Here is a 15,327-nt window from a genome sequence, read left to right as displayed (position 1 = left end):
GACAGGTATTCTTTGAAGGACGATGGTTCTTAGGATAAGGTAAAGGATCAAGGATGTCAACGGTACTTCGGTACCGATTCATGATATATAAGGAAAAGTGGTTCACTTTCAAATCCTTTGATAAAACCATAGGTTTGAGTGGAGGCAACATGACCTAAAAACAAATCACCAAAAATAGATATTAAAATATTCAAAATAAAAACTAGCATCGCAGCACACAAAAAACCAAATAATCAGCTAGTAGATCTCACAAGGTTAGCACTAAGCAAGTCTTCCCCATCTTGAACATAGCTCTTGAAATATCTCTCTAGACTCTCCACATTAAACTCTTTATCTTCATCACCATAAAACGTACAGTCAAGCACAACCTGCGAAAAGCCAAAAAGAAATAGACAGGGGAAAGGATCAACAAGGAAATTATTTTAAAAACTAATAAAAAATTAGGCACTCTTGTTTCACAAAAACAAACGATCTGATTCATTGCCGTGATGAAATATGGACTCAGCAAGATCCTTTTTTCAGATGCAAAATCAACATTTCGCTCGGGATCTCGCTTCCAATCATCAATGAGGAAGTGCATTACATCACCCTCCATCAACTGTCCAAGTCCAAAAACTTCCTAGATGCGCTTGCCAGTGAAGGTAGCTAGGTTATCATCGGGCTGAGGTATCATTGAGAACACATTACTGCAGCACACACAAGAATAAAAAAAGCAGGGGAAGCAAGATAAGGCATTCATAGCAGTTCAAGTTATATAAAAATGAGCAGTTCTGGACATATTTATCTAGAGTTAGAAACAACAGAAGCAGAATAAGAGGAAACATAATGAGAGATACTCACTTGGCATACTTCTCACGTCCTTCATCACTAAGCAACAGATTATACAACTTGCGAGCCTTGTCCATGTGTGGAAATTTATGTGGGTGAAGCTGCTGCACAGGGGTGCAAAACTTCATAGGAGCTCTGGGTGCTTGCTTCGTGCTTGTAACATTGCCAGAATCCAAAGCAGGATCCTTCCTCGCAACACCAGCTCTACGACCCACTATTCCAGCAAGGGGAGCTAAATCCTTGGCGACAGCGCTCCTGGTGACTCTTCCCATGCTAGCGATCTTGTAAAGTGCATCATCATCACTGTCTATCAATTGCACAATAGGATTCGTCGATGTAGAGGGGCTCTCTGCACAAGCAGCTGTAGAACCTTTGAGAGCTCCAAATCGCCCCTTTGTAACACCAGATCTTGTCTTTTCGGGAGAACGCCCCTGGTTCAAATCAATAGGTACACACTCGAGCTCCGAGAACTAGATGCCAAAGATCTTGTAGTCATGCTCACGAAGGTCCACCCACTCACCTACAACAAAAAAAGGAGCGCAAAATGGGTAATTTCAAATACAGAATCGATCACAGTATTAGTAAAGAAGTACAAGCTGGAAACAAATACAAAACGTAAAGCATACGTACAACGTTCGACGCCAAACAAACCCCGGAAGTGAACATCAAACACATCATTAGTCGCGCAGGTATATAGCAAAGTCTTTCTAATGTCAAGAATGTCTTCATGGTTGTAATCCAACATTTCAATCACACCACCTCCCGACAATGATGCATCTTGCAGTTTTATAGCATAAAGAACCCACAATCATGCTTGTTAATAAAAGAAAAAAAAGGGGTACATTACAAATTCGAAATACAGGAGTACAAGCAAAATTTGAATAACCACGAATTCCAGCAACAAAAACAACTAATAAAAATCATTAAAAATGGATACTCACGTGTTTTGCTACTGCGGCACACGGACAGACTCATAAGAGAAATCATCAACATGTGGCGGCAAGAACTATTCAGCCATGTCTACGCTAGACTCCCTCCAAAGCTTCTTTATATTATCTGTCATATTCCTTAAGAATCTAATTACATCACTCCGGGTTTCATCGCGCAGTGAATCTAGACACTCGAAACAACGGAACCCCAAATTCAGAACAATCAAGCACCAATGACCAACATCTTTACCAGACATCATGTCACCCACAAATGACAGTAGATCAAAAGTAGGGAAAAGAAGCTGACAAAAAAAGTAGTGGAAAAATAAATTTAAAAACTATAATTATAATGAAACAATAATTTTAAGCCTCCAAAACAATAAATAAAAGTGAGAAACTTGATATTGAGAAGCCCAAAAAGATCGGATAATCATAAGTTCTAATTGAGTAAGCAACTCAGTACAAAAAAGGGGGCACTGAAAGTTTATATCCACTGTAAGAAACACACCAGTTCGAATTTCTTGCTACAAAAATTTTAGCTTAAAATAAGAGCATGCATCATTCCTAAGTACATGGAAAAACAAATAGGCTACTGAATTTCATTTCCACCTTCATTATTTGCAAAAGAAACATGACAGTTCTAGTTCATGAGTGCAACAAGTTTAGGTAAGAGCATGCATATTTCATCAATACATAAGGAAATCATAAAACATCAACATGAGTCACGTACATTGTCGTAACCATCAGCCCTAGATCTTGTGAACCACTGCCGCACATTGGCATCAACATTTCCCTCATGGATCTTGGTCTGTTGTAGAAAAAGAATAACAACACTTAGAAAATAGAAAAATAACCTATCATCCTATGTACAAAAACTAACCGTGACCCATCTAGGAACAATCAACACTACAAAAAATACACTTCCGTGATGATATGTGTTTGTCACAGTAGGTCCCATTTTTTATCATGCGTGTACATCCATGACGATTTTATGACAGAATCAAAATAGTCATACCTGTGCTGTAGTAGAAGTGTTCCATGACATTACGAAAATTATCATCACGGAAGTGTCCACTTCCATGATGTTAAATCATGTGTCAAAGAAGTGCTTTCGTCAAGGGTGACCGACATGTGGCATGCACCGTAACGGAACGCCGGTAAGCTATCAGGTCGGGTTTTGGATCCGATAACCCGTTAACAGCCCAGACCAATGGGAAATTTCCACGTGTAAAATTCTGATTGGCCGGAGGAAACATGTGTTAGCTCGTTAGTGGGTCAGATAGGCACCTATGGTATGTCGACACGTGTGACGGCCCACCACTGGCCCATTTAGCTTACAAAGCCAGCCCGTTTGACTTGGTCAAAAGTTAGCGGGCTGGCCCATGAAAAGACTGTTAACGGTCTCTTTGCAAATAGCCCATTTTACGGCCCGGTAACTCATGGCCCATTAGGGCCTAACAGAAATCGGCCCAACAAACGTCATGTGGCCCGTTGAATATAACACCATCCCGTTTCACTTTCGGCCCATGTATGGCCCACGACGTCTTTCGGCCAATAAGAGGCCTTCGTATCTTTAGGCCCTTTAGAGGCCCACGGTGACTCTAGCCCGTAATGAGCAGTAAATTTCTTTGTACCTGTTAACAGCCCATGATTCATATGGGCCGTTTCCAGCCCGTGTTAGCTTACGGCCTATTGACGGCCCATACATTCTTGGGCTCCTTTCCGGCCCTTGATTACTTCCGTACCATTACTGGCATGTTCCCCTAGTGGGCCAAATTCGGCCCGTGGCAAGAGTCGGCCTGTTTCTAACCTTTTAACCGATTATGCCTGTGACAGAATTAAGCCTTTGCTATCCTCCGGCCTATTAATGGCCCATTAACATGTTGGGCCAATACCAATTATGCCTGTTTACGGCCCATGTAGACCCATTTATCCGACGGCCTGAGGCCCACCGATTCTACGGCCCTGTTGGAGGCCCATTCATCGATGGCCCGTAGGAGACCCATGGATCCTACGGCCCGTAGCAGGGTCAAGGTTACCATGGTCCGTATATGGCCCATGGTTGTTGCGGCGTCTAGCAAACCAGGGAAAAAGAAGACTAGGAAATAAATAAGCCTGAAACTAACGCTAGGATATTAAGGAGATTGCATAGGTTACATCCACTCGGCATCAAAGATCGCCACCAGTGCAAATATAGGGAACACCATACACTACACAAAAATGGCTTGTTGTTTTCTTTAGCCGGTGGCTGCATGCTAAGAACAAATTTTGTATCCCACCAAAACAAATTACAACTATAAAACAAAAGGAAGGTTGGCATAAAAGTTAACAGTCTAGCAGATAAATGCATCACCAGAAGTTCAGAAGCTCAGTTCATTTGACCTGACTACTATGTTTTCATGCTGTATTGTTCGATGGTGTACCATAACCTTCGCCTTCATTTCTCCTAGGCTCCTGAACAACATAGAAAATGTCTGATAGTTTGGATTCAAAACCATGCATATCTTGACGACATCGAACAATGTCTCTCCTTGCCTTTGTTAGGGAATGGACTTGTGTCTGGAGCGTAGATATAACATTGTTTTGAGCTTGCATATCTTGATCATGAGGCAGTTTGGACGAGATTCCCTTAACAACCAACTCAGTGTTTGCAGGAACGTGCTTTTGGCACTATTAGTGGACAGGTACTGACCCACTGAAGCAAGAGCTGACATTGCGGTTATAGTTGCCTCGCCACCTTCAGAAGGTGGCGTTTCCACCATGTTTTCCATAGTTTGCTGAAAAGTTGAGTTTTTTACATTAGTAGTACCAAAACAGAAAGGAGGCAGCAAAACCAAAAAAAATAGCTTTGGTCTATAACAGAACTTATTCTGGTGAACCCATGTAAAATATTAGTTGTATTTTATTGCAAAGTACATAATAAGACCAGGTTCCAAACATATGACCATGTACCATCGCTAGTGTATTGTCTATTTCTCCACATTGTATTGAGGGATAAGGATAAAGAGACGAAGTTTATAATATGGTAAGCATAGTATGACATCATTCATATCAGAAAACAATTGAGAATAGACAAACATGCAATTGTAACATTGTGTGGGCAAGTCCAGCACGGAACTAGATTAGAGGTCAAGATCAAAGGAACATCACTCCTGTCTTTTAAACCTTGTAGGGTGCAATGATACGCTAAGACAATTGTGTATAAAATTGAAAATAGTAATGGACATTGGCTACAAACCATGCAGTTCAAGGCACAAGTCAGAGTAAGTAGTAGTTAAAAGGCATGAGGATTAAGGACTTACAACAGCGGCTTTGATTTGTGTAGTCATGCCCTCCTTCTTGCTTGTGTGACAGTCCTTGAAGATTTCCACAACATTTGGTTCAGGTACTTTTTGGTCCTTTCGGGCTTTCCTCTTCATTTGGAACAAGTCAATATAGATCTGATAATATGGTACAACAAAAAGAGTGAAACAACAGCTAATTATAAGAGCCTCAGAGTGTGCAATATAGCTACGTCACTACTAGGAAAACGGCTATAGATGAAATGGACACTAATGGCGCACCACATGTGTGGTGCGCCATTAGTATATAGCAATGGCGCACCACATACAGGTGCGCCATTAGTAATATATTACTAATGGCGCACCTGGTGTGTGGTGCGCCATTAGAAGTTTTGAAAAAAATAAAAAAAATTGTTACTAATGGTGCACCGTGGAATAGTGCGCCATTACTAGTTGACATGGTAATGGCGCACCACACCCACCGTGCGCCATTAGTAGTTTTGAAAAAAAAGAAAAAAAAATTGTTAGTAATGGCGCGCCATTACTAAGTTTTTTTCAAACAAAAAATTCAGAAAAAATTTCAATTTTTTTCAAAACTAGTAATGGCGCACCATGGGTGTGGTGCGCCATTACTAACTTGGCCCAACATCGAATGCACCCCCCCCCCCCGTGGACCGCCTTTTCAGTTTTAAAAAAATAAAAGAAAATGATGGAAATGTCAAAAAAAGAAAATAAGTTTCCCATGTGATATGTGGTCTAGTTGTTGGGAAAATTTACAAATATGAATTTTGACTTTATTTGCAAAATCTCTCTCGAAATTTGTTAAATGGGCATAACTTTTGCATACGAACTCGGATTAAAAAGTTTTTTATATGAAAAATCATCTACTCGAAAAGTTACATCCGAAATTAACAGAAAACCTAACAGAAAAAAGTTACGGGGCTTTCAAGATCTAGAGGCAAAAAAATCAAAAAATGTCAAACTTACTAGTGGCGCACCGTGGATGTGGTGCGCCACTAGTAACAGAAAAAAAATTGGTTTTGAAAAAAAATTGATTTTTTTTTCAAAAAATGATACGTAATATGACTGGGAAGTTTGAAATATTTTTCAAAATTTCATCATAGCCATGAACATGAACAAAGTCCTAGACATCTACAAGGTATAATAGGATTGATATGCTAGATATATCAATAAGTGCTTGTGAAGTGAGCTGTTGCTGGGGTTGGATAGAACTCTGAAGTTAAGCGTGCTTGGGGTGGAGTAGTGTGAGGATGGGTGACCTTTCGAGAAGTTTGACCACAGAGTGCGATAAAAAAATTCTGAAAAAAAAATTGAATTTTTTTTGTTAATAATGGCGCACTTCTATATGGTGCGCCATTAGTATACCAGATACTAATGGCGCACCATGGGCTATTATAATGGCGCACCAGCGGTGCGCCATTAGTATACCAAATACTAAAGGCGCACCACAGGTGCGCCATTAGAAAAAAATCTAATGGCGTGGTGCTAGTGGCGCACCTGTAGTGCGCCATTAGTAGCGAAAACAGGTGCGCCACTAGCAGCCCTTTCGTACGGTTGGCCTTGTTCTTTGAACAGTTCACCTACAAGAAGATAGATTTGTGTGGCACATGCGTAAATAGAAATTCAACATGTGATCTGATCACATATATATAATGTACCTGATACTTCGGATCAGACCAGTATTTAATGAGGCCTCTCCGGTCTTCATCCGATATATTTTCCACTGGAGATGTTTGGGCAAGTTCACTGCTAGCCTTGCCTTCAGTGTGAGTTTTCCTCAAGTTATACCGATACTATCGCAGAGCGGACTTGAAAACAAGGGTGCAAGCTTGTCTGGTTGCATCATCTTGGCTATCCAACTTGAACCTCATCTGTTGTAAATTATGGGAGTCTCATTATCAGCAACCTAGAAAGTATAGGACAGAGCAAGACAATATTACTAGTTTCCATACATAACCATACTTATAGATAAATGGCCGAGGAAGGTGTTGAACTGGGTTTCATCTTTGTCATTCCTATACTGAATCCATGTTGGGAGGTACATGACACCTAATAGCAACCGCTGCCTCTGATACTAACTTGGCTGACTTTGTAGCATCACCTGGCCTTTTAAAACTGCCTCAAAACGGATCTCCATTCTTCCTACTCTAGATTTAGTTAACCTATCAAGAATTATCCCTTATTTTTGTTTCCTCTTGCGCCTAGGTGCTAGTGCAACAAAGAACAGAGGAAGTGTTAGTGTACATCAAACTATTAGACTACATATAAAGAAGCATGCAACTGTAACTTGACTCCAGCAACTACCTTCTTGCTGTTGAAACACACAAGGTTCATCTGATCTTGCCAACTTGTCTTGTGTCAAGAGTGCTTGGGAAGTAGTGTTAGGTGGCAAGGGAGCTTGGGAACGTGCTGCTAGCTCAGTTAACGCACGAACTCGTGCAGCTGGTAGTATTGTGGAAGGTGTTGCAACAACTAGGGCTGTCTCTGCTTGTTTGGTGGCAGCTATCTGTTTTTGTTTGGCTTGTTCTGCAGCTCGTGTAGCATGGGATACCCTGTTTGTAGAATTTTCGCTGGACTTTGACCTTCTATTGCACCATCAGTACCAGCAGAATCTGCAGGATTCTTCCACTTCCCATTCCCTATCATTATGTGTTTCTTCCTCTTTCTCTGTGCCATGTTAAGTCAAGCCGACAAGACAAAAATGAATAACAATTTAGTTCTTGAGAACTAATTGATGCGTGATACAGATGAACTGAACTTTGATGTTAGACAACCATGTGATAGGAGGATGTAATATGTATGAAAAACAGGACAGAAGAGATAAACAGAACTATGATGTGTAAACTAAGCAGGAGACATTTCACTAAATTAGAAGCAATGCAATCACTACTAGGAAAAGGGCTATAGATGAGATGGACACTAATGGTGCACCTGTCATGTGGTGCGCCACTACTATATAGCATTGGCGCACCATGTGCAGGTGCGCCATTTGATGGGGTTATGTACCTAGGGTAGGATCATGGACCTGATCCAAGTAACTTACCCCAAGACATCCTTAGAAGAGGTCGCCTTCCAGTCGACCAACGAAGATTCACTCGACTGGCTTGAAGGACTCGACCACGAAGACTCACTCGACCACCAGGAGGTCAAGAGGCACTCTGCACTGCAACGGCCTGTAATAAAGTAGACTTTATGATAGTAAAGGCCTTTATGTGGGGCGTTACCAGTAACGCCCTACGTGGGCTGACTGGGGTCCTGGCGCACTCTATATAAGCCACCCCCCTCCACAGGCAGAGGGGTTGGGCACCCTGTAGTTCATACACTTATAATCCAGTCGACCGCCTCCGGGCTCCGAGACGTAGGGCTGTTACTTCTTCCGAGAAGGGCCTGAACTCGTACATCCTTTGTGCTTACAACCTCTCCATAGCTAGGACCTTGCCTCTCCATACCTACCCCCCACTCTACTGTCAGGCTTAGAACCACGACAGTTGGCGCCCACCGTGGGGCAGGTGTTTTAGCGATTTTGTGGAGAAGTTGCAATTCTTCCGAGTACTTTCATCATGGTGTCTGCTGGAGTTTTGGTAGAGGGTCAAGAGATCCGTCTCGGCACTCTCACCTTCATCGCCGACGACTCCGCATGGCTCCAGGAGGCTCCACTCGACGTAGATGCGCTCCCCGTCCGCGGTGCGACGCATTTTCGCGCATGTGTCCCCGGCGTTCTGCTGCGGCAACCGTCGACCCAGTATCGGTCGGCTCCTCCATCGTCCACCCTCCCGGTCTCCCGCCAGCGCAAGCGCTCAGGCCGGTCGAGGCTTCAGCGATGGGTGAGTCACACGGTGGCTCGCCAATCGGCCACTACCCAAGTTGCGGCAATCGAGCCCAACGAATCTCTCTACGGCTTGTTCGATCAGTCGACTGGCTCCGTAGAGACTGCATCCGAGTGTGGAAGCAGTGATCCAGCGGCGGAAATCTTGATGGTCGACGGGCCCCACAGCCCTCCTGGCTTCGCCCGTGGTGGTGGAGCAGGTGACGGCGGCGACCCTGCACGAGGCTACGAAGAGTACCAGCCCGAGCCACTCAACTCTCTGCAAAGAGAAGAGCTTCGCCGCAGGAACGAGGATCCCCTGCGTATTCCCATCGCAGGAGAAACCCCCGAGGCTCGTGCCTTGGAGGAGGCGCGTCTGGCCAATTTGGCCGAGCGCACTCGACTGGAGAACCTTCAGCGAGCACTCGACGAGCGCGCGCGGCAACGAGTTCCCGACACCAGTCGACGTCAACTCTTCCCGCCGACTCAGGTATATCGAAGCCCAATTCAGAATTTAGCAGCTGCAACCCGTATAGCAGAGTCCATCCAACCTTCGCAGTCGGAAGCTGGCAGAGGTTTGCTGCAGATCAGGGATCTGCTCCGGGCAGCAGGAGATCATAATTCAGCCGTGTCTCAGTCGCGTAACAGAATTCACAGTCGATCCGTCACTGTGAATACGATTCAGTCGGCTCACAGCCCCAGATCGCCTCCGCGGTGCGAAGGGCGTGAGAATCGGCGAGATCAATATGGCGACAGACTCGACCGAGATGATAGGCGTCGAGTGCCCTATTCCCCTCCGAGGGGTGGGTCTTACGCTCCTCGGCAGCCAGATGATAGGCGTCAGTACAGTGCAGGGCATAGGGTTCTAGTTGACCCCAGAGAGCCAGGCTTCGACACGCGATCCATTATCGTGCAAGGGTTGGTCGACCGGAACAAAGCCCATCGAGGCGCACACGACAGAGATGTACCCACAAGCAGTCGAGTGCATGTTTCTGGTCCTGAATGCTTCAGCAGAGCTATCAGAGCCGCAGTTATTCCCCCCAATTTCAGGTTGGCAACAGGAGTCAGCAAGTTCACTGGTGAGTCTAAGCCTGAAACTTGGCTTGAAGACTACCGAGTGGCAGTTCAGATTGGTGGTGGAAACGACGAGGTGGCCATGAAGCATTTACCCCTCATGTTGGAAGGTTCTGCCAGGGCATGGTTGACTCAATTACCTCCTAGCAGCATTTACACTTGGGAAGATCTGTCCCGAGTGTTCGTCAGAACGTTTGAAGGGACTTGCAAGCGACCAGCTGGATTGACAGAGTTGCAAGTCTGCGTGCAGAAGGCTAATGAGACTCTCAGAGAGTATATTCAGAGGTGGATCACTTTGCACCACACTGTGGAAAATGTCTCTGATCATCAGGCAGTATGCGCCTTCAAAGACGGCGTCAAGAACAGAGAACTGAGTTTGAAGTTTGGTCGAACCGGTGACATGACTTTGAGTCGGATGATGGAGATTGCTACCAAGTACGCCAATGGCGAAGAAGAAGACCGACTCCGAAGCGGCAAGCACAAGCCGAGTCAGTCGGAAAAGGGAAACACCAGTCGGAAACAGAAGCGGAAGGCTGAACCGGCAGCTCCTGGAGAGGCTTTGGCCGTGACTCAAGGAAAGTTTAAGGGGAAACCAAAAGGATCCTGGAACCCCAAGAAGGTGAAGGATAAAGAAGGGAACGACGTGTTGGATATGCCATGTCACATTCACACGAAGAAAGACGAAGAGGGGAATATCATTTACCCAAAGCACACCACTCGCCAATGTCAACTCCTGATCCAACAGTTTCAGGGAAAACAGTCTAAGGACAAGGAGAAGGAGTCGGACAAGGCCGAAGACAAAGAGGACAGTGAGGGAGGATATCCGCATATCAACTCCACTCTGATGATCTTTGCAGATGTGGAAAGCAGAAGTCGACTGAAAGTGATTAACCGAGAGGTGAACATGGTTGCCCCAGCAAAGGCAAATTATCTGAAGTGGTCTCAAACACCCATCACATTCGACCAATCTGATCACCCGACTCATATTGCCACCCCTGGGAGGCAAGCTTTGGTGGTCGACCTAGTTGTCGAAGGCACTCGACTGACAAAGGTGCTGATGGATGGTGGAAGTGGGCTGAACTTGTTGTATGCTGACACATTGAAAGGTATGGGCATTCCGATGTCCCGACTGAGCACTAGTAACATGAGCTTCCATGGAGTTATACCAGGGAAGAAGGCCGAGTCACTCGGCCAGATAGCTTTGGACGTGGTGTTTGGTGATTCGAAGCATTTTCGCAAAGAAAAGTTGACGTTTGAGGTCGTGGATTTTCAAAGTGCATATCATGCCATTTTGGGGAGACCAGCCTATGCACGGTTCATGGCTCGACCATGTTACGTGTACCTCAAATTGAAGATGCCCGGTCCCAAAGGTGTGATCACTGTCACCGGTGATAGGAAAAAGGCAGAGGAGTGCTTTCAGAAGGGCTCCAAGATTGCCGATTCCTAAGTGACCGCGGTCGAGTTCGAAGAATACAAGCAAAACGCAGATCCGAGTGACTTGCTGCGATCCAAGAAGCCCGCCACAGAGTCTGCATTCCAGTCGTCCGGTGAGACGAAGCCTGTTCACATTCACCCGACCGACCCCGAAGCAGCTCCGACCCGCATCTCTACAACACTCGACCCAAAATAGGAAGAAGCGCTCATCCAGTTCCTCCGTGAGAACTGGGACATTTTTGCATGGAAGCCCGCTGACATGCCAGGTGTTCCCAGGGGACTGGCTGAGCATCGCCTAAGAGTCGACTCGTCCGCAAAACCAGTCAAAGAGCATCTTCGGCGGTCCGCCGTCCAGAAGAGAAAGGCCATCGGTGAAGAAGTGGCTCGACTGTTGGCGGCAAGATTTATCCGAGAGATATACCACTCCGAGTGGCTCGCTAATGTCGTCATGGTTCCTAAGAAGGACAAGTCGCTCCGAATGTGCATTGATTTCAAGCACATCAACCGGGCCTTCCCGAAAGATCACTTTCCTCTCCCTCGCATAGATCAAATTGTTGACTCGACCGCGGGATGCGAGAGGTTGTCTTTTTTAGACGCCCATTCCGGGTACCACCAGATCCGTCTGTACGGGCCCGATGAGGTAAAAACAGCTTTCATCACTCCATTCGGGTGCTTCTGCTATATCACCATGCCATTCGGCCTCAAGAATGCCGGAGCCACATTTATGCGAATGATTCAGAAGTGTCTACTCACTCAAATCAGTCGGAATGTGGAATCTTATATGGATGATATTGTTGTCAAGTCACGAAAAGGTTCCAACCTGCTCGCTGACCTCGCCGAAACATTTGCCAACCTCAGAAGGTATGATATCAAGCTCAATCCATCAAAGTGCACATTTGGAGTTCCTGGTGGCAAGTTACTCGGTTTTCTCGTTTCCGAACGGGGAATCGACGCTAACCCGGAGAAGATTGGCACTATTCTCCGAATGAAACGCCCTGTGCGAGTGCACGATGTCCAGAAGCTTACTGGATGCTTGGCCGCATTAAGTCGATTCATCTCACGACTCGGTGAAAAGGCACTGCCTCTTTACCGACTGATGAAGAAGGCTGATAAGTTCGAGTGGACTCCAGAAGCTGATGCAGCGTTTGCCGAGCTAAAAGCTCTGCTCTCCACCCGGCCGGTGCTTGCTGCTCCAATCAGCAAAGAGCCTCTGTTGCTCTACATCGCAGCCACAGGACAAGTCGTCAGTACTGTGTTAACGGTCGAGCGGGAAGAAGAAGGAAAAGCTCTCAAAGTTCAGCGCCCAGTGTATTATTTGTCTGAAGTCTTGACTCCATCCAAGCAGAGATATCCTCATTATCAGAAACTTGTGTATGGAATATACATGACCACAAAGAAGGTTGCTCATTATTTCTCTGACCATTCCATCACAGTCGTCAGCGACGCTCCACTATCAGAGATTTTGCACAACAGAGATGCAACTGGTCGAGTGGCCAAATGGGCGATTGAACTTCTTCCCCTTGATATCAAGTTTGAGGCAAAGAAAGCCATTAAGTCCCAGGTGATAGCAGATTTCCTCGCCGAGTGGATTGAACAACAACAGCCGACTGAAGTTCACTCGGAGCATTGGACCATGTTTTTTGATGGCTCTAAGATGTTGAATGGTTCCGGTGCTGGGGTTGTCCTGGTTTCCCCCAGAGGAGATAAGCTCAGATATGTGCTCCAGATTCACTTTGATTCCTCCAACAATGAGGCAGAATCTGAGGCCCTCCTATATGGGTTGCGCATGGCCATTTCACTCGGCGTCCGTCGCCTAATGGTCTATGGCGACTCGGATTTAGTGGTCAATCAGGTGATGAAAGAGTGGGACGTGAGAAGCCCAGCCATGACTGGATACTGCAGTGCAGTGAGGAAGCTGGAAAAGAAGTTCGAGGGGTTGGAGCTCCATCATATACCCCGACTGAAAAATCAAGCAGCTGATGATCTAGCAAAGATAGGTTCCAAGAGAGAAGCCATTCCGAGTGGTGTGTTCTTGGAGCATATACACACTCCGTCAGTCAAAGAAGATCCTTTCACCGAAGAAACTCCGCAGCCCAAGAGCGCCACAGATCCGACTGAAGTTGAAATCCCAGCGGTGGTCGACTTGATCATGGAGGTTTTGGTGGTCATTCCCGACTGGACGATTCCGTATGTCGCATATATCTTGAGGAAAGAACTTCCGGAGGATGAGGAAGAGGCTCGACAGATCGTCCGTCGATCTAAGGCCTTTACCGTAATCAAAGGACAATTATACAGAGAAAGCGCGACTGGAGTTGGTCAGAAGTGCATAACACCAGAAGAAGGTCGACTCATCCTCAATGATATTCACTCGGGGACCTGTGGTCATCATGCGTCTTCTCGTACCATCGTGGCCAAAGCATACCGAGCCGGATTTTACTGGCCCAAGGCGAATGAGATGGCAAAAGAGATAGTGGATAAGTGCGAGGGATGTCAGTTCTACTCGAATATGTCGCACAAGCCTGCGTCAGCTTTGAAGACCATCCCACTTGTCTGGCCTTTTGCAGTTTGGGGGCTGGACATGGTCGGTCCTTTGAGAACAGGACGAAGCGGTTTCACGCATGTACTGGTGGCAGTCGACAAGTTCACCAAATGGATCGAGGCTAAACCAATCAAGAGCCTTGACACCAGTACTGATGTTAGCTTCATCAGGGAACTAATATTCAGATATGGAGTCCCGCACAGCATCATTACGGATAATGGGTCGAACTTTGACTCAGAGGAATTCAGAGCTTTCTGCAACTCCCAGGGCACACGGGTCGACTACGCTTCAGTCGCCCATCCGCAGTCGAATGGACAAGCAGAACGAGCTAATGGACTGATTCTTAAGGGATTGAAGCCTCGACTGATGCGTGATCTCAAACACGCGGCTGGAGCTTGGGTCGATGAACTTCCCTCTGTACTCTGGGGACTGCGGACTACACCTAATCGGTCGACCGGAAGAACTCCATTCTTCTTGGTCTACGGAGCCGAAGCGGTCTTACCAAGTGATCTTCTGCATAATGCTCCCCGAGTCGAAATCTACAACGAAGCAGAAGCTGAACAAGCGCGGCAGGACGCAGTCGACATTTTAGAGGAAGAAAGGGAGATGGCTCTGATCCGGTCGACCATCTACCAACAAGATCTGCGTCGTTTCCACGCCCGAAATGTGAGAGGTCGAGCCTTCCAGGAAGGAGATTTGGTTCTCCGAGTGGATCAGCACAAACCACACAAGCTTGCTCCTTCTTGGGAAGGCCCCTTCATAGTCACCAAGGTCCTCCACAATGGGGCGTACCGTCTTTACAACGTCGAGCATAATTTCGACGAGCCCCGAGCTTGGAACGCGGAGCTACTCCGCCCATTCTACACTTAAGTTTTATCATTCGGATGAGTTGCAATAAAGTACTTTTGTAGTTCATGGACCTCAAAATAATAGTGTCATAGTTCCTCCATAATATCTGTCACTTTTTATTTTTGTCCAATGAAATTCCCCTCAGTGGGTGACTTAGCTGCGAATCCGTTTCGCCTAAGTTTGTAAAAATCCTACCGAGTGGTGAGCCAGACTCCCACTCGGGGGCTTAGCTGCGAATCCGTTTCGCCTAAGTTATCAAAATCCTACCGAGTGGTAAGCCAGCCTTCCACTCGGAGGCTTAGCTGCAGCCTCGTGCTCGCCTAAGTTATAAAAACCCTACCGAGTGAAGAGCAATCCTCTCACTCGGAGGCTTAGCTGCAGCCTCGTGCTCGCCTAAGTTATAAAAATCCTACCGAGTGAAGAGCAACCCTCTCACTCGGGGGCTTAGCTGCAGCCCAGTGCTCGCCTAAGTTACGAAAATCCTTCAGAGTGATAAGCCAGACTTCCACTCGGAGGCTTAGCTGCAGTCCAAGCACTCGCCTAAGTTATAAACATCCTACCGAGTGA

Source organism: Triticum dicoccoides, chromosome 6B (assembly GCF_002162155.2).
Source record: "Triticum dicoccoides isolate Atlit2015 ecotype Zavitan chromosome 6B, WEW_v2.0, whole genome shotgun sequence".
Lineage (NCBI taxonomy): Eukaryota > Viridiplantae > Streptophyta > Magnoliopsida > Poales > Poaceae > Triticum > Triticum dicoccoides.
The sequence above is the reverse complement of the archived record's forward strand: the minus strand, read 5'-3'. Positions refer to the sequence as shown.